This window comes from Toxorhynchites rutilus, chromosome 3, assembly GCF_029784135.1.
Source record: "Toxorhynchites rutilus septentrionalis strain SRP chromosome 3, ASM2978413v1, whole genome shotgun sequence".
Taxonomy (NCBI): domain Eukaryota; kingdom Metazoa; phylum Arthropoda; class Insecta; order Diptera; family Culicidae; genus Toxorhynchites; species Toxorhynchites rutilus.
The window spans coordinates 326,623,661-326,644,436 of NC_073746.1; positions in this window are offsets into that span (position 1 = coordinate 326,623,661).

Consider the following 20,776-nt stretch of genomic DNA (forward strand, 5'->3'; position numbering starts at 1 on the left):
GGATAAAAACAAATTTTAAGTTGGATTCTCGGTTCCTTATTCCCATCGTTTTGGCACTGTGTAATTAGAAAGATAAAATGAAAAGAAAAAACGCTGAAGATACTATAAATTCCATTGTACAACAACAGATTCACGGAAAACAAAAAGGAAGCTAAACAAAAGTATTCAAATATAGAACAAAAAAACCTTTCTCCGCCATCCATCGGAAGATCCTCAGACAACCGTTTCACTGCTCAGCTCGTCTGGCTTCTCGCCATCGTATAGACACTGTAACGTCAAATTTATCCACTCAGTGAAGGTACCAGCATCCGGGAAAAGAAAAGACACAACAAAAACGCCGTTTTCCGCCCCTTTCCCCACCCACAAAACTTGAGCTCAAGTTTTCCCGGAGTCCGAACAAAATCGGAGCGATTATTCCATGGCTGAAAAGTTTCGTGAAAGAAAAACGGAAGTGTCTCCGGTCTTTTGTTTTTCGCCTCCGAGGATATTTGATCCACGTGTTTGCTCCCGTGATTTATGAACTCATCCCGCATGGAGAAGTGAATAAACTGGGGGAAACCATCCGGAGAAGTTTTCCGGTATTTATTCTCCCCGAGTGATTCAAATAATTTGTTTTTAGCACGTTAGTGTTGATGAGTGCTGGGGGAAACACTTTCGTTTGTGTCCACAAAGTATAAATCATCGATATTTACGAGAAGACTATACGAAATTTTGTAATTTATGAGCTGCGCCATCTCGAAACGCGCGCTTCCAGAGGGTCATTAAAGTCATCTGTTGCTTGGGTCGTCTTTCTTGCGTCGCACGCTGGGTTTCTTGCGTTTAGTTGGATAGATTACCACTTCAACACGCCTTCGAGTGTTCGAACCGATAATAGTTCACATAAAACCCAGCAATAAGTCTCCACCATTGCTTGCGTTGTTGTATAATGCAAACCACTTCCCATAACTATGAGTGTCTGTTGGTCTTCAGGAAGGTAATTACAGTCAAGGTATGAACTTGCCTGTTGGTTACAGTTTGTCCGAGAGCATTCCAAGTAGCTTATTATACTCCTCGAGTGTCTGGCTGGGAAGTGTGAAGTTGCAGATCTGTGAAACAGCATAAACTCTGTCCATTATTATAATAAAGCTAGGTCAATAACGTAGTTGCATGAATGAACACCGATCAATATGATTTTTATACGAGAACTGAACTGAACATTGAACTGTCAACCCATGTTGAAAAAGCGATAGACTAGATTACTTCGAAGCGTGGTTAAACACGAATTTCAATATTCACCCATTTTTTGTCGCAGCAAGCTATTGACTTGATTCCTCCGGAAGGATTTTCGGTTCCCGCCTTCGTGATTCCCTATGGGGTTCGAGTATCAATTTGGGCAGTGTGGAAAAAATCGTCTGGGTTGGCCGAAACTTCCCACTTCCCATTCTTTACACTGTTCCCCTTTCTTCATGATCGACTAGATATCAACTCAACCCGAAACAAGATTTGAGCCAAAGCAAGTGGCGAAGCGATAAGTCCGGTTAGGAATCCCCCTTCTAATTCGACTTCCGACTTTGTATCGATTTGTTGTAGCGTTACTTTTGGCTGTCTCGAACTTTCGTCTTCGTTTATGTTTTTTTCAATAAAAACAATAAGCTTGGACGATTATTCCAGACGGCCGTAAATGTCTCCGCGCCTGAATGAACTACCGAGATTTAAGTTCTTTGCTACAGAGTCTAGAGTTAGTGCAAACAAAACGGGTATGTTGGAAATGATAATCCACACCAGAAGTGAATAAACAATTATTAAGTCACTAGTCACTAGGGGATTTGTGCATTTTTTCAGCTGTCAATCATCTTCATTTCTCGTTGTGTTTGGTGAATATATTGTATTGACGCATAAGCACTCGACAAAAGAGTCGATAGGAACAACATGCAGTATCATATTTTTAATGATCGAAATGCTGTAATTTCGTGATAATTAAATATCTGGAGATCTCTCACACAGTTGTGCTTTGGTGTATGTTGTGAAATAGACAAAAACACTGAAAAATTAAAAAAAATATTTCTTTCATTTCCTTCCTAAAACGTTCCAGTAAGACACTGTTTGATTGACAGAATCGGTTCGACAGTGTCAGTTTCAGTGTGTTGAGTTACCCATTCGGTTTGCGACTTTATTCTTGTTAATCATATCAAATCAACAGCGTTTAGTTTATGATTTCAATAAGGTTTAATAGCCATAATTAATATTATTGCTTTGGCGACACCCAAATCCATTCTGAAACACTGTTAATTTAATCAATATAACTACTCCATTCACAAACGGAGATTAACTTTTTCTCCAATTCCACATCGACAGCCCTCGAGAAAAGACGCTTGACCAAGTGGAAATCTGCTTCTTTTCCACAAAAATCCAATTTAATAAGCAGCAGTGGCAATAAAAATTTAAGTCTCCATGAGATTGGGTTTTAAAACACTTCGTCCATCAGAGTTAATTGGATTTAAATTAATGTCTTTATTCGTTCTCAAAGCGCTCGTCTCGGAGAGCTCTTTTTTTTTTTGGTTACAACGATGAGCATTCTGATGTGAGTTGACCGAATGGAATGTCACGAAGAGATAAATTAAAATAAGCAGCGTTCCATGATATTTATTTAAGTTGATGCATAACGTGCGGTCAGAACTACCTTTGTGGGATTTCGTTGTTTATTTCTTTCCGCTTTTTGCGGTTGTATTCACGGATATGCGATGCATCCTCTATGAATTCTTGTGGTGAGATTTAGTTTCTATGTTATAGAATTTGGAAAGTTTGGATCGCTGGTTTCGTTGAGCTATATTTCATATCATATTTCATGTGATAAGACGGTCACGTTTTCATGTCATACTCACTATCATTGACTCGTTCTTTGTGATCGGGTTTCTAATTTGAACGGATATGTCGATTATTTTAACCCATTAACTTTGATAATATTTAATATCTTTAAAAAGCAACCATATGGTAGGATTTTTGTACAAAAAGTTAACTTAATTTATGAACTACCACACACCAACAATTTGATTTAGCACCAGAACTACCGACCGATCAAAATGACCTGTTGAATCATTTGTTTACAAGAATTTGTCATGAAATTTTATTTAATACTAGCTGACCCGGCAAACTTCGTCCCGCCCAATTTTTTTTTGTTATCAATACCTTCAAACATTCACGTTTTCTTACTATGAACAAGTTCATGGATCCAATCGCAGAACTGTTCATTGATTCGTCTTCTAATCGACCCCGTTGTATTTTTTATGGCAGCTCCCCCTTAGAGAGAGGGGGTGAAGTGTCTAACCACCGTAAAACCATTTATTGCACCCTAAAACCTCCACATGCAAAATTTGGTTCCATTTGCTTGATTAATTCTCGAGTAATGCAGAAATTTGAGTTTCATTTTTATGGTAGCCCCCTCTTAGAGAGGGGTGGGGGGGGGTGTGTGAAGAGTCTAACCATCATAGAAACATTGATTGCATCCTAAAACTTCAATATGCCTAATTTGGTCCCATTTGCTTGATTAATTCTTGCGTAATGCTGAAATTTGTGTTTCATTTGTATGGCAGCCTCCCCTAAAAGAAAGGGGAGGAGTATCTAACCACCGTGAAAACATTTATTGCACCCTAAAACCTCAATATGTCAAATTTGGTTTAATTTTTATAATTAATTCCCGAGTAATGCAGAAATTTGTGTTTCATTTGTATGGCAGCCCCCCCTTAGAGAGGGGGGTGGATAGTCTAACCACCATAGAAACATTTATTGCACCCTAAAACCTCCATATGCCTAGTTTCGTTTCATTTGCTTGATTAATTCTCGAGTGATGTAGAATTTTTTTTTTTTGTTTTTTTTTTTATCTGTATTATAGTGACTTTCAACTCATTTGGCTGGTTCATCACTTTTACTTCCATTTTTGGAAGAATGTCGGGAGTGAGAATTGAACTCGTGACCTTTAGCGTGAGAGGCATGGATGTTACCACTACGCCAGATCTCCTCCGAAATTTGTGTTTAATTTGTATGGCAACCCCCCTTAGAAAGGGGAGAGGGGTCTTAAACTATCACGAAAACCTTCCCCGGCCCCAAAAACCCCTACATACACGAAATCGATTGTATGTAGCATTTTGCACCCTAAAACCTTCACATGCCAAATTTGGTTTCATTTGCTTGATTAATTCTCGAATTATGCAGAAAATTATGTTTCATTTGTATGGCAAGTTTCAAGTTTTCACGCCGATCAGTTCAGTAATTTTCATGTCCATAAGAATCAGAAAGACAGAAAGACAGAAAGACAGAAAGACAGAGAGACAGAAAGACAGAAAGACAGAAAGACAGAAAGACAGAAAGACAGAAAGACAGAAAGACAGAAAGACAGACAGACATCACTACATTTTTAAACGGTTTTATTTAGCTTCACCCATTTGTATGTAGGGGAGGTGAGGGTAAAACTGACATGTTAAGAAAAACTTCAATTATATCGTTGGTAACTCATTTTTCTCGAAACTTTGATGCAGTTTCTTGCAATTCAATATACTGTTTTTCTACCTAATGGGCCAAGTATTTTACAAAAAAATGGTTTTCAATGTTTTTTACTGAAATTAAAACAGACCGAAAAGTACAACTTTTTTTTCGGTACCGGTAAAATGGACATATAGTGGGGGTAATAGAGCGTAGAGGTTTATCGATCGCGAGAGGAATAATTTCATTCAACCTAGGTCTGAACTCATCACGAGTGTCCGTTAAATGATGAAAAAATTGAATTGATCCACCTAGAAGTGATATCGTAAATTTCAGCAGTATAAACGGACAGACCCTCAACTATTTTGCTTTTGGTTCCAGTCAGCTTCTAAACAGTCTGCATTTGGCGATTTGATTTCCATTTATAGACGCAGGGCATTCCTTAGGAATAGATTAAACAGACTTTTCACAGTCCATCTCACTCCCACTGACAACTGTCCGTTTTACCCCACCGATACAATTATTTCAATAATTTAAATTGTCCACTCAAAAATGAATTTACTTTTCCGTACATACCCAATACCGCTTCTCTGTTAACTCACAAACTGAAATATAACCATCAGCGAATTCATTTTTGATATTAAACCACTCAAAATGTTTAATATCGAAGCAGCTAAAACTACATCCACACGCGGAATCATGTATGATTTTCGGATTTTGTTTCGTTTTACCACTATTGATCAGGATTCATTGCCTTAGGGTGGCTTAAATATTATAGAATAACATGTAGAAGGTGTTCTCATTAACAGAAATCTAAAGTTCAAAATGTAACTATAAAAATCAACCACCTGTCCGTATTACCCCCACTGTCCGCATTACCCGCGGTTCCCCTACGTGGGTAGCTCTGTAACTTTGTAACTTTGTCTGTAGCGCTGTCCCACATTAATGCAAATTTGACCACCTTCCTGTTGACCGAATTTGATCTGAAATTTGGGACACAGCTTTATCTCTGCAGTCATTATAAAGATGCGTATTGCATGCTCTGGAAAATCCAAGATGGCGGCCGCTACAAAATGGCGGATTAAATATTTTATAAATACCCCATCAATATGGGTATCAAATGAAAGGGTCTGACTAGTAGACGTACTAATAGTTATTTATGAAAAACGCAAATTCAAATTGGCCGCCATATTTTTTTTCAAAACTCCATCAATATACTCATCAAATGAAAGTTCTAGACTAGTAGAACACAGTAGATCATGAAAAAACCAAATCCAATATGGCCGCATCCCCCAAATAAACAATTACTTTTTAATGGTTTCATTCAGCTTTACCTGTTTGTATGTATGCTTGAATGTTTGTAGGGTTGTCCCACATTAATATAAATTCGACCCCGTTCCTGTTGACTGATTGATCTGAAATTTGGAACACACCTTTCATTCTACTGTCATTATAAAACTGCGTATTCCATGATCTTGAAAAATTGTAATGGGTTGTATCCAGGACACGACCGCAGTTTTCGACGTAGAACTACAAAATTATATTATTCAATCCACTTATTTATCACTTCGGATACCATTGCACAGCGCTGTCAACTCGCATCAGACTTTCTCTTTCCCACTCAGATATCGATCACAAACTATAAACACTTTTGCTCCTATAATCCTGTTTGAGATGGTGACAAGTGGTGTGACTTCAGGCAGGCAGGTAATGAATTATAGAGACTTTAAACTTTTTTCAGTACATTCGTCTCTAGGCTAGAAACTTTACTCCTGCACTACACCTAAACCCTCATTGCCTTGAGAAAGGCACTCGGTCCCTCGCCGTCTAGCTCGTCCAGCAGCGATGTTGTCCAGTCGGTGTGTGTGACTTCGAATCGCGGATGGCTCATCTATACCAGCTATGTTGAAAACGGGCAGAAACGAATGTATCAGTTGCTCGTTATTGACGGTACGGGTACGGGAAGCACACAAATCGCCAGAACAAATGTATGGGAAAATGAGAATGCTTCCAGTTTTCATTAATTTCAACAGTTTAGGGATTAGTGAATTGTAATGCTGAGCATATCAAACAAATCATAGAGAATTTCCGATTCCATTGGTGTACAAATCATCAGAGTTTGTTCGCTGTGAAAATAGTTTTTAACGTTACCTTTATTTCATAAAAACGTGACCTGTTTTCTGATTTGGTACCCTTCCTGAAAGAGGTTCTACGTCAAAACTCGATCAACAATGGCTGATTGGCTTGACTTGGAGAAGACACTACATTATGAATTCCCCCACTATATGCCCATTATACTGACGTTCTATGCATAGTTGTCCCATGTTACTTTTTGACGATTTTCACTTTTATTCATAAAACGTTGTTTTTATGCATAATCTTACAGAAAAACACAAAAAAAAACTTCTATTCATAACTGTCCCACCATGTATTTTTTTGTAGATACATAACGAATAAATCGGTTAAAGTACAAGAATTTCATGTCACACTTTCAGCAAGGCTAATGCACTCATTTCTGGTTTGGAAGAATGAACTAATTCTCAAGCAAATAAGGAAAAGTCTAACAGAACACGTGTACATCTTGTTAGCCAATGCCTAATAATAATGAGATTTATATTCTGCGAAGGTGTTGCAGATCACTCATTTCTTCATAAAATCATGTTTCTACGCTTGATCTTTCGGAAAAACACAAAGAAAATTGTATATCAAAAAAACAACATCAAGTTCAATTGTCCCATGTTGATATTCTAGGCATAACAGTTCCACCATGAATTTTTAAACCCGTAATCAAGCTTGATCGATTCAGTGAGGGGATCTCATCACATTTCATGAAACAATAGTATAGTGCTTCTAAAAAAACCGGTGTATTGCTAAATTGAAATGCTTAAAGCTTTAGGTAGACAAATATGCGAGAAAACTTTAATTGCGTTTTTCTCAGTTGCTAATTTTGGAACATGGAACAACTATGCGTAGAACGGCAGTATACCCCAAAGACAGAAATGTTTTATTTTTCGGTCTGTTTTAATTTTAGTAACAAGCATTGAAAAACACTTTTTTGTAAAACATTTGGCCGGTTAATTCGAAACACAGTATATTGAATTGAAAGAAACTGCATTTAAGTTTTGGGAAGCATGAGTTTCCAAAGATATAATTGAAGTTCTTCTTCAATCTCCGTTTTACCCCCACCTCCCCTAGATCCTTAGGTAAGTTTATTTATTTAATTTTTTTTCAAATCCGTAACCTCGAACAATTTATCAAAACGTAAAATCTGCGCACAAAATCAACGGGATTTGCTGAAATTCATGTTTTTCTCTCGACACCGTCAGCAAGTGCAGTAATTTCATTTGCAATCAAACTAAAACACCCTCTCTAAACACATTTAACTGAATTTTCGCAGACACCGCTGCATTGAAACCATGCCCGCTTTCCACCGCAGATTGGATCCATAAAACCCCGAGGTACGGAAACACAGGAAAAAAATGCACAGCTTAGCAAGCTCACGCGATGTGCGGCAAAACCTAATAATTCCGCTGAAAGGCATTAGTCAGCAGCTTCGAGCAATTTCGCCCTTCGGTACACGCGGAAAAGTAAATGAAAATATTTACATTTCTCATAATTATCATAATATGATAATGTTACTCGGGAGAGCCACAGATACCAACTTGGCAAATACGAAACGGTTGAATCCCGGCTCAACCTGGTTTGAATGTTTTATACTTTGTGCTTCTAGAAAATTTCGGTGCGTTGGTGCATGCGTTGTAGAGTTGATCCAGAGTTATACAACGTAAAGAATGCTCTGAAAATATTTTGACCGTGGGGAAAAACGGATGTTTGGAAGAAAAAGACAACCGATACCAATGTCAACGCCAGACAACGGAATAGTGGGAGGAGCAGCGAACGAATCTCACAAACTCAACGAACCGAACGGGAGTGTTTGGTTATTCAGAAGGCCAAAACCTAGCGAAATGGAGCTCTTATCAACCGTGATGAGATGAGAGAATTTCGAGCAGTTTTCAATGATTTGCAGTGAAAAATCAGAAAACCAAATGTTATAATAACACAAGAAATGTGAATGAATGGAAATATGATTTTGCTCACACTTTCCCAAAAAGTTCAAAGCAAATTAGGGTTAAGGTTAAGCGGTAGGAGGTTCAACCTTATTATTCCGATCTCCATGAAGGAATAAATTCTGTCGAGTATGTAGAAGAAAAAAAACAGTTCGATCATGGTAACTGCGCTGCGCAACAGGTCGAGAAGGTGTTTGAAAACTGGAGAAGAAATATTATGCTTGGCTAAACCCGTTACTTTTTTCAACTTAACTCGCCGTAACCGTATGTGTTCAATTAAGTCTCTGATCATTGCTAATCAATTGAAAATTAACTTTTATGATATTGTCAATGCTCAACTGCCGGGGGAAGGAATTTAGCATTGAATGGTAGCTGCGCCGCTGCGGGATTGTATTCAGTATTCACTTCAATGACACTCTCCATGGTGTATGCATCGGACAGACGAAAGAAAACACTTTTCCTGCCACCACTCTGACAGCTGAATCAATAACCCTTTGCGCTATCCTTTGCTGCCTCCCACTATTGTAAATGTCAACATAAACGCTTCTGAAATGCAAATGAGTATGGTGCTTTCCTCGCCATTGGGGAGATGAAACCATTGATGGCGACCCTTCATTTTTGCATCGGACGTAAAATGGCGAACCATAAATTACCATCTCTATTGAATGCAATTTATGGTTTTGCCTGTCGAGGTGTGCTTTTTTTGTTTTATTCCAACACCGGAAGCAGATACGGATGATGTGGCGGTTTTATGTGGCACAATGAAAGAGAAATGGGTTTTCCTCATGATCAAAACCTCCTGAATCTAATCCACTCGGCCATCATACACAAAAAACCCAAACACGATGACAAAAAAAAAGGACTAAACCATCCACAACAAACGATCGTTCGTGTTTGTGTTTCCCTCATAGAATGGTCCATGCGAAGAAACAGGAAGACCTTTCGGAGAGCCATATGATGGGAGAAAACCATCCCTTTTCATATTCGCATTTTCTCTCGGAAGGGGGCACTTATTACTAACCAGCATTAGGGGAGAAAATAAAACACCCACATTCGTAGTCTGCCATGCCCTCCAGTTCAGTGCCTTTCTGCTAAAGGTTATGCATACTTTTTCTGAATCGACAGGCTAGGAAGGCTGGCAAATAATTGCGAAGAATGGGAAATATTCCACTCCATCTAAGTCCCCTGATCTAAGGTGGTTGACTTGTTAAACTTGCGTTTAAAAATTCGTACAGTAATACCATATCCTTTGAGGTGACTTCATACTTCAGGCTGTAATGTTCCAACGAAATAAAATATCGAAAAATCCTTTTAGAACTACATTTCTGAGGGCCAAAGCTTACCAAAAATGCAAAAAACAAAAATTCAATTTTCCTTCCAGACCGGGGTCCCCTCATAAATGTACTACTGTGTTTGAGAACATTGCTGCATTCACACTACCCATAATGATGGAAAACATTTTGCACCTTTTGGTCCTAATTTACACCGGTAAAAACATTACTTTTCCTAATTCCGTTAATTAGTGTTCCTAATTCCAATAATCAAATTGTTATACTAATGAATTGTTTTGAATAGTAGATTGTCTTGAAATCAATAATAGAATGAATTACAGTTGTATTTGTTCGTTTTATTTTATTTGAAACACAACTTGTGATGAAGGTGCTTCACTGGATTTCCCAATAAGACCTCAGTAATTAACAGCATCGGAATCTAACGGATACAATCCACATCGCCGGAAACCGTTAGATCCACATTCGCCATTCTATCCACAGCTTGTTGTAAACGCGATACATTTTTTCCTCGGAAGTATTCCACCGTTATAATAGATTCGCCATTCTATCGAAACTTGTATTCTATTCTTCTATTCTTCTATTCTTCTATTCTTCTATTCTTCTATTCTTCTATTCTTCTATTCTTCTATTCTTCTATTCTTCTATTCTTCTATTCTTCTATTCTTCTATTCTTCTATTCTTCTATTCTTCTATTCTTCTATTCTTCTATTCTTCTATTCTTCTATTCGTCTATTCTTCTATTCTTCTATTCTTCTATTCTTCTATTCTTCTATTCTTCTATTCAAACGAAACTCAAATTTCTACATTACTCGAGAATTAATCAAGCAAATGAAATGAAATTTGGCATGTGGAGGTTTTAGGGTGCCATACAAATGAAACACAAATATCTGCATAACTCGAACTAATCAAGTAAATGAAGCCAATTTTGGGATGTGAGGTTTTTTGGGTACGGAAAATGTTTCTATTATGGTATGAGACCCCTTCCTCCTCTGGAAAGAAGAGGAGGTCCCATAAAAACAATACACATATTTCAACCAAACATATTCCAATCAAACATGACAATTGAAAATTTTCGGAAAACTCTGAAGGAAAAATATTAGTCCATTTGATGTTTGCGGTAACGGAATTGAACTTAAAAATTGGAAATGGATTTTAATGTGATGAAACGCACTGAAATAAGTAAAAAAAAACTTTTTAAGTTAAACGGTTTAATTGTGATTTAACATAATAATGTACTAAAAGCTAGAAAATAATTAGGCAAGTAGCAGTTAGCAGTTATCACACCTATCCTTCATTAGTCTAGGGCATTGATAAGACTAAAATAAAATCGTGGGGCACGTTGGATTTCCATTATCCACAATTAGCGACTTGCTCAAATGTCCCACGATTGTATTTTAGTCTTATCAATGCCCTAGACTAATGAAGGAGAGGTGTGATAACTGCTAACTGCTACTTGCCTAATTATTTTCTAGATTTTAGTACATTATTATGTTAAATCACAATTAAACCGTTTAACTTAAAGTGTTTTTTTTACTTATTTTATTTTCTAGTTTTTAGTACATTATCTGTTTCATTAGAATATTTCTCTACAATAAAACCATTGTACTGCATTCTATCAGTCAAAAAAATTCATTTGATACCGATATTGAGTGGATTGCAGAAAATACATAGTGTGTTCTCCAAGTCATGTTCGTTCGTTTGATACACATATCTCAATCAAACTTTTTTTGTAGATGATATGGAATGAGCTATTTTGTAGCGGCGGTCATTACTATTTTGTGATTGCAGCCATCTTGGATTTGGCCTTTTCTTGATCTTCTGTGATCAACTATTCAAGCCCTTTCATTTGATACCCATATTAATGAAGTTTTGAGAAAATATAGAAGAATAGAAGAATAGAAGAATAGAAGAATAGAAGAATAGAAGAATAGAAGAATAGAGGAATAGAAGAATAGAAGAATAGAAGAATAGAAGAATAGAAGAATAGAAGAATAGAAGAATAGAAGAATAGAAGAATAGAAGAATAGAAGAATAGAAGAATAGAAGAATAGAAGAATAGAAGAATAAAAGAATAGAAGAATAGAAGAATAGAGGAATATAAGAATAGAAGAATAGAAGAATAGAAGAATAGAAGAATAGAAGAATAGAAGAATAGAAGAATAGAAGAATAGAAGAATAGAAGAATAGAAGAATAGAAGAATAGAAGAATAGAAGAATAGAAGAATAGAAGAATAGAAGAATAGAAGAATAGAAGAATAGAAGAATAGAAGAATAGAAGAATAGAAGAATAGAAGAATAGAAGAATAGAAGAATAGAAGAATAGAAGAATAGAAGAATAGAAGAATAGAAGAATAGAAGAATAGAAGAATAGAAGAATAGAAGAATAGAAGAATAGAAGAATAGAAGAATAGAAGAATAGAAGAAAAGAAGAATAGTTCGTCTGATTCTTATGGACTCGGAAACTACTGAACCGATCGACATGAAAATTGGTATGTAGGGGTTTTTGGGTTCGATGAAGGTTCTTATGATATTTCCAGACCCCTCCCCCTCTCTAAGGGGGGGCTGTCAAACAAATGCAAATGAAACGAAATTTGGCATGTGAAAGTTTCAGAGTGTAATAAATGTTTATATGGTGGTTAGACACTCCATCCACCTTTTAAAGGGGGGGGGGGCTGCCATGCAAATAAAACACAAATTTTTGCATAACTCGAGAATTATTCAAGCAAATGGAACGAAATTTGGCATGTGGAGGTTTTAGGGTGCAATCAATGTTTTGCGGTGGTTAGACACTCCACACCTCTCTCTAAGGAGGAGCTGCCATACAAATGAAAGACAATTTCTGCATAATTTGAAGACTAATCAAAGGGAGTCATGCGACTGTTTTAGGGGACACGAAACGTTTCCATGGTAAATAGACATTTCTCCCCTCTCTCTGAGGAGGGACTGCCATACAAATGAAGCATACATTTCTGGATAATTCAAGAACTAATCAAGCAAACTGAACCAAAGTTGGCATGTGGAGGTTTTCGGGGGCAAGAAACTATTCTAAAGTAGTTCAACACTCCTCCCACATTTCTGAGGGCAAAAAATTGTCCAATTAAGGGCTGCCTTTATTCTATCATATTTCCTGTATCAAACATTTATTCCATGTAACGGAGAAACATGTTATTTTAAAGTGGTTGAAAAATCTTGAACGAGAATTGTGTCTGAAAATAATCTGATATTATAATAAAGAGTTTTGTTAGAAATACAAGGAATTTTATAGCAAAAGGTAAATTCAACGGGGTCGATTAGAAAATCAAGCAATGAACAGTCTTGCGATTTGACCCATGAACTTGCTCATAGTAAGAAAACGTGAATGTTGGAAAGTATTGATAACCAAAAACAAATTTTGGGCGGGACGAAGTTTGGCGGGTCAGATATATATATATATATATATATATATACATATATATATATATATATATATATATATATATATATATATATATATATATATATATATATATATATATATATATATATATATATATATATATATATATATATATAAAAGTGGTATGAGGAGCGGGTCAATTGAGTTCGTATTCTCTCCGGGAAGCCTCAGGTCGATTTCAGTGAAACAATAATTGACACGCTCACGACATCTCTCCTTGCGGTGCATTATGGGCAGGCTGTGGGTTGCTATACATCATTCGGGTCACTTGGTTTGACTTGACAGCTTTCCCCCGTAACAGGATTATTGATATATATATATATATATATATATATATATATATATATATATATATATATATATATATATATATATATATATATATATATATATATATATATATATATATATATATATATATATATATATATATATATATATATATATATATATACAAATGACCCATTTCAAACTTTTAGTCAAAATTTTCTTGCAAATAACATTGTCACTACATAATTTGCCTACACTACTTTTATAAAATATATGTAATCTGCTCTAACTCATTTCACCCGCTCAAACCATTATATGATATCAGAAACATTCGTATGTGTGGTTGTGATACAAAACCATTGCATTACACGGTTTTGCTTTTGCTTTATACATTTTGTTGTATTTGTGAATGAATAGTGAATAAATTGTATTGCTGACTATCCAAGCGAGCTTGCTGTAAACTATTTTGCGTGTCGAAAATTGTAATTTCATTATTTTTGCTATTCTTATTATTGCTATCCTTAAATGTCGAAATATACAGGAGAAATATGGTTTGTCACGTTTCTCAACAAAACGAGTCATTGTTCACTAACTATTCATAAAGGGTCACTTGACCCGTTGTGGTAAGTTTAGTGGTAGGTTTAGTGTTAAACATTATTGATTGAGAGAAAACAAGTGTAGCTCAGTGTACAATGTGACATTTTTAATTTAGACCGTATTGGTTTGGAGATATTTGGCGATTTGCTTAGGGGGTCAAAATTCCCCCCATTTCCCCTAATTCCAATGAAGCACGACCATCGGTCAAACTGTTTTGCGTCCATTGTGGAGATCAGCTGCTATCCGTAGTGCTTCAATTAATCTTTTCATAAACTATAAACATTTGCGAACAAGTTAAATTAATAAAGCTCCAATGATGGATGTGATTTGGGAAACACCCCAAAAGTGGTATGAGGAGCGGGTCAATTGAGTTCGTATTCTCTCCGGGAAGCCTCAGGTCGATTTCAGTGAAACAATAATTGACACGCTCACGACATCTCTCCTTGCGGTGCATTATGGGCAGGCTGTGGGTTGCTATACATCATTCGGGTCACTTGGTTTGACTTGACAGCTTTCCCCCGTAACAGGATTATTGAAATTACGAGAGGGGTTTTGTGGCTACTAGTGGATGGGTGAATGCGGTTGACTGAGACCAGGTGCTTTCGAGGAGAAGCCATCGGAATAAGCTACAGCCGTTCAGTCTTATAATGCTTGAAAGATTATGTGTTGCTGTTATATGGACTCGGGTCATTATAATGGTAAGAAAGCAAGCAATTGTCGTAAAGTTTAATGACTGTCCTACTTTATTATCCTACTGTTTTGTGTATTATGTGTTCGCTTTACCTGACAATTTAAATTTTACTTTCTCGCACCACCAGGTTTTAGTCATCACAAATTACATCATCAAGCAGTGGATCTGAGAAACATTATGCATCATTTGCGTCATTATAATGAATGTACCATATTCAATAATGAATCGTCTCATGCTAACAGTGTTGTAGAAGTTGGATGCTGTCCAATCAGATTTTATATCCAAAATTGTTCGAAAATAGCGAATGAACAGCACTCATTTCTGACGGTGACGATGATATATTCCTGTTGCTATCTCTACCTGGCTTCGTAAAATTTGAGTGTAATAGCAATTGCATTAATTTGGGCTGTCTATCTCGTTGTAATTGAGCATGGACTTTTTAAAAGGTGGTGGCGTCATGTATAACCTTCAAGAATGCATAAAACTTCGTTGAAGAACTTTAGATTTGATGTAAATTGTAGCTCAAGCCACTCGAGTGTCAAAACATTTCGTTACGTACGGCTACAATTGCTTTCATTTCAATAAACATCCACCTCCCCGATGTTCTTAGTGAAGTGCTGCAGAATTATCCGCATTCCATTTTTCACTATCCTCTCGCGATGAAAGCTTTCGCTGGAACCATCATTTCCTTCTCAACTTATAGGGTGAACAGATTTCCACAAATTCAATTTCCGCTTCATGTCGATTATTGGTACTATTCTGTGGAAACGATACTTGTCTTGTGCGGTTGATTCTAGTCCTGTGGTCTCCTTTTCCGTTTATAAAAGATACACATCGAATCTGTTTATTCTCCTTTCTCTATGTTATTTATTAAATATACGACGGCTATCATTCATCATACATTTTTATTATTTGAAGCTGAAAGAATATTAAAATAGTGTTTCTTCGAAATCCAACTCATCGATGTACCAAATTTCAAATCTCTTCGTTGGTACGAGAACATGAAGGATTCTCATGCAGCATTCAAGAGAATGGAAGGAAAAAAGTATGACAGAGATCATATGCTCGTTTCAAAACTTATATTCCACATTGGCACCACGAGGAACCATAAATCCAATGTGGGAACGAGAAAGCGAGTCCTTTGTCACTCATTCGATATTCTGAATTGGTTTTTTTATGGGAATTATTTCTGATTTTCGCTAAAGTTTAGAAAGGCAGATGACCCTCTGATGGTGGCGACTTTTATCGGTCATAATAAATACAGATTGGATCCATTTTGTCAACAACTATGTAAATTTTGTTCGGTATTGTGTGGCATATCAAACGCGATGTCAATAGAGCTTAACTTAGCGCTTAACTTGTGATGGGATAGTACCATCATCCACCACTACTAGCGCAACAGTACGTAGCCGTTAAACGGGTAACGCTTCAACGCATATCCACATATAGACACGAGTCGAATATCTACTCCTTCTTATATCATCCTGTGGGAGATAGGATTGGTGTTATGAAAACAGTACATAGATATAATAAAATTCATTCGATGTAGCAACAAAATAATAATAATTAATAACAAGTGCTTCATCTGTTCAGGAGCTTTGAATTATTTGTTGATATGCTCTGAACGGAAACGTTAATGAGATTGCGAATCGGGAGTGTCAAACGAACGCACTCTCCTCTCTTCTGTATGACATACATGAGGTACAGCGAAAAAATCGAGAGGTACACGAGGACTTGACGATCTCTCGAGAATGAGTTGTGAAGTGAATTTGGAAGTCAGTCTCTGGATTATTGTTGTGACGAGCGGTTGATTTAAACGGCGTGGAGTGGTTACGACACGAGTGATAACAAAAACACAACACCAAAGGTTCTTTTCAGAACCATCAACATATTCATAAAGAGTAAACAGTAAACCAATCCTATCTCCCACACATCCAGGCACTCTTTTACGGACTCTCTTCCAGGTAAGTTGCACAGATATTATTTGGAGACCAATGCAGAGGAAAATAGATCGATGAGATTCAGGAGGAGAACAGACTTGGTGGATGATGAAATTTACGCCAGCCTTCAGAGGTAATTACCGAACTCGATTAGTTGATACTCATTTTCGAACTCACGCAATGGATGTTATCTTGAAATATTCTGAGAAGGATAAAAAGTCACACTCCACCAAGAGACCACATCTCACTCACCGCTTCGCCGTAATCCGAACCCGTTTCGATGAAAATACGTTACCACGAAAGGTAAGCTTGTATACATATCCAAAGATTTTATAAGTTTTCTTCCATCCGTACCTCTGGGAATCGTGGCTCGGTGTGTTCAAATTAACACGAATTATATCAGAGTGTTGGTTACTCAAACTGTAGGAGCAACATGTGGTTGGAAAATTCCACAGCGAAGGAAACCGCAAAAGATGCAAACATCAAATACGTATTATTGCGCTGCTTTCCACAAACCAATCCCAGCGGTGTTCGTTTAAGCTTTGGTGAGAGAATATTTGCCCGGAGGTTGGATCATGTGTAGTTAGTATGACACTTGAGATGGCTGACACCTTTTTCGCATATTTTCAAAAATTCCAAATTTAGTTCTGCGAAGTTTAATATTGATTCGTCATGCATTGCGTTTCACAACTATTGAACCACTCATTTTTTCTGAGTTTTCGAAGATATGTAAGAAGTCGGTTGAATTGAAGTATTTAGTGTAGGATATAACAACTATCTTCTATCAACTATCCTAAAGACTGGTCATTTGAACTTTATTGTTGTGTTCAGGCGCGAAACATTTATAAAACAAAAATTCCAGTATTCCAGGTTCTCATCGAGCGTTCAAAACAATTTCGATAAGTTATTCCTGCTGTACGAGTGATTCTCCAAATATGGTTAATATGGTTGGTTAATATGGCTTCTCCTTCCAGAGGAGGGAGGGGTGTCAAACCATCATAAAAAACATTTCTTGTACTCTTAAATTCTTACATTCCAATTTTGATTCCATTTGCTCTATTAATTTTCGAGTTATGCGGAAATTTGTTCTTTTTTCTCGTACGGGAGCCTCCCCCTTCTTTTAGAGCTATGTCAGAGCCATGTCAAACCTTTGAAGAAAAAATTTCTCGTACCCAAAACCCTCAGTTATGCAGAATTTGTGTTCCATTTGTATGGCAGCCTCCCCTTAGAAAGGAAGGAGGAGTGTCGAATCACCACATAAGCATTTCTTGTCCCTTTAAACTTTCACTTGCCAAATTTGGCTCCATTTGCTTAATAAGTTCTCGAGTTATGCAGACATTTGTGCTTCATTTGTATGTAAAAGAAGAAAATTCAAGAACGAGAAAATTCAGAAAAGACGAGATGCAAGGCGCAAGTTTCCAATAGTTTATAAGAGATCGATCGACTGGCAACGAAGCAATAAAGAAATAGAAATCAGCACATTGAGGGCAAAATTAAATCAAAATGAATCTGTTATTGAACCGAAGAACCAGGAAATTAAGAGACTGAACATTGAGTTTGAGATTAAAAAAATTGAACGTTATAGTTAAATCAAAAAGAAAAACGAGTATTTTAACAAAATCATCAAACACTCATAAACAGAATTGCACACATCGAAATATGAAGAAATGAGAGTAAAATGTGCAATAAGGTATGATCATAGAACGAGAGTGTATTTTTTTTTTTTTTTTTTTTTTTTTTTTTATAGAGACTTTGCCTAATGTGGCATTCGCCTCTGTATTTCAATTTTATTTTGTGAGTTTACAGTAATTCATATATGATTGTACAGTTTGATGTCTTTTAAAAATTTCAGTACTTTTTCTTCCATATTGTTGTTGTTACTTAATATATCCCTTATATTGTTTGGTAGTCCATTTCGTCTCCTTTCAATAGCGTATTTACAGCAATCGAGTAGTATATGGTTCACAGTGATTGGTTTGCTACAGATGTCACACATCGCGGGAGGTTTCCTCTCGAACAGATGCTTTTTGTTGTACCAAGTATGTCCCAGACGCAATCTGGTCAGTACTATTTGCTCTCGCCTAGTTTTTCTGTCCTTCCATCTCGTTATGGTACCTTTAATGAGTTTTAGGCCTCTCGGATCTGCGTTGTTCCAGATAAATTGATGTTTTTGCCACAAAATCCTTCTACACCAGCTAACTGCATCTTGTGCGGGAATCGAGGAACAAATCACCTCCGCATTTCGTCCTTCGCGAGCCATGTCATCCGCCTTTTCATTTCCGTCGATTCCCTGGTGACCAGGAACCCAGCATAGAATGATTTGTTTATCCTTCATCTCTTTTACAATTTTTTGAATGAAAGGATGATGCAACTTCCCTTTTTCTATCTCCTGTAAGCAGCTTGCAGAATCTGTGAAAATTACGCTTCTATTTTGTATTTGCCTTGTAGCTTTCGCAATTGCAAAAGCTTCGGCGGAATAAACGGAACATTGATTACCAAGGCTTCCACTAAGCCGGTAGTTCGGGCCTACAATTCCAACTCCAACTTTGGATTGTGATAACGAACCATCTGTGAACCAAAGGTCGTAATCAGCGTATTTTTTTTCCACTAGTGATTCAAATAATTTTTGGGCTATCAGACGTCCTTGACCTGCTCTGACCCGTTTTTTCAAAAACCAGTCGATTTTAGGACACGCTTCATACCAGGGTCTACCTAGCTTAGTGTGGATTTTTGTGATCATCGGGAGTTTTTGATTGGTTAGAGCATTAAGTGCTTGATTGGTTTTCTTCCATATTGTTTTGGTTGTAGCGTTTTCCCTCTCCATGATTCTACAAGCCTTTTTTGCCAATGTTAAGGTTGCCACAAATTCCCATGGGAGCCGTGCTGCTTCTGCCATCATCGATTGTATTGGAGTTGTTCGGAGGGCACCTGATGCAATCCGAATGACAGCATTATAGGTTGGAGTAAGTTGGATGATGTTTTGCCACTTGAGTACTTCAAGTCCATAAAATAATTTGGAGAGAACAATAGCGTATCCAATTCTTTCGAGGGTTTTCCTGTCAGCCCACCGAGAAATTGCTTTCAGCAGATTTAGTCGACTTCTGCAGTCTTCGATCAACTTTTTGGTGTAATTGTTGAACAAGCATCTTCTGTCGAATATCACACCAAGAATTTTTGTGGTTTTTGGCCTTTGGAGTTCGACTCCGTCCAGGTCTATCTTCCCTCCGTCAAGGTGCCATTTTCGGTGTTTTTGTAGTTTGCAGCAATGCATGGTTGAAGACTTATCGACCGAGATTTCAAACCCTACGCTAGAAGCCCATTTCGAGATGGCTTGAACTGCTCTCTCCAACTTTAGGCGCAAGTGTTTGACCATTTTGCCTGTAGCAACGACCACAATATCGTCAGCATAAACGAACATACGGACGTTCTTAGGAGCAGCACCAAAGATAGGATTGATTGCCAACAAGAATAGTGTCACAGAAAGCACAGACCCTTGGGGCACACCATTTTCTTGAATTTTTGCTCGCGACAACGATCCTCCATAGCTTACTTGAAATGTTCTTTCTGCGAGGAAATTTCTTATGAATCGCGTCATGTTCTTCCCCAGGTGGTTGCTGATAATTCTATCCATCACGTGACGGTGCCATACACGATCATAAGCTTTTTTCAAGTCGAGAACTACAATTTCACAATGTTCTCGATTTTTTGCTGCTTCCGTTATCACATGGTCTAATTCCGAAAAATAATCACTTGTGCCCATACCTTTACGAAAGGCAAATTGATGTGGGTGGAATACTCCGTTTGTTTCTAGGTGGGTAGTCAGCCTACGGTTGACCATTTTTTCTAAGGTTTTGGCTATACAGCTGGTCAGAGAAATGGGACGAAATTGGTTATAATCCTTGCTGCTTTTTCCCGATTTTGGTATTGGAATCACGATGCTTTGTTTCCATGAATTCGGAATTACTCCATGAGACCAGATATGGTTGAATGCCTTTAGAAGGGTGTATTTGCAATGGAGTGGAAGCCGT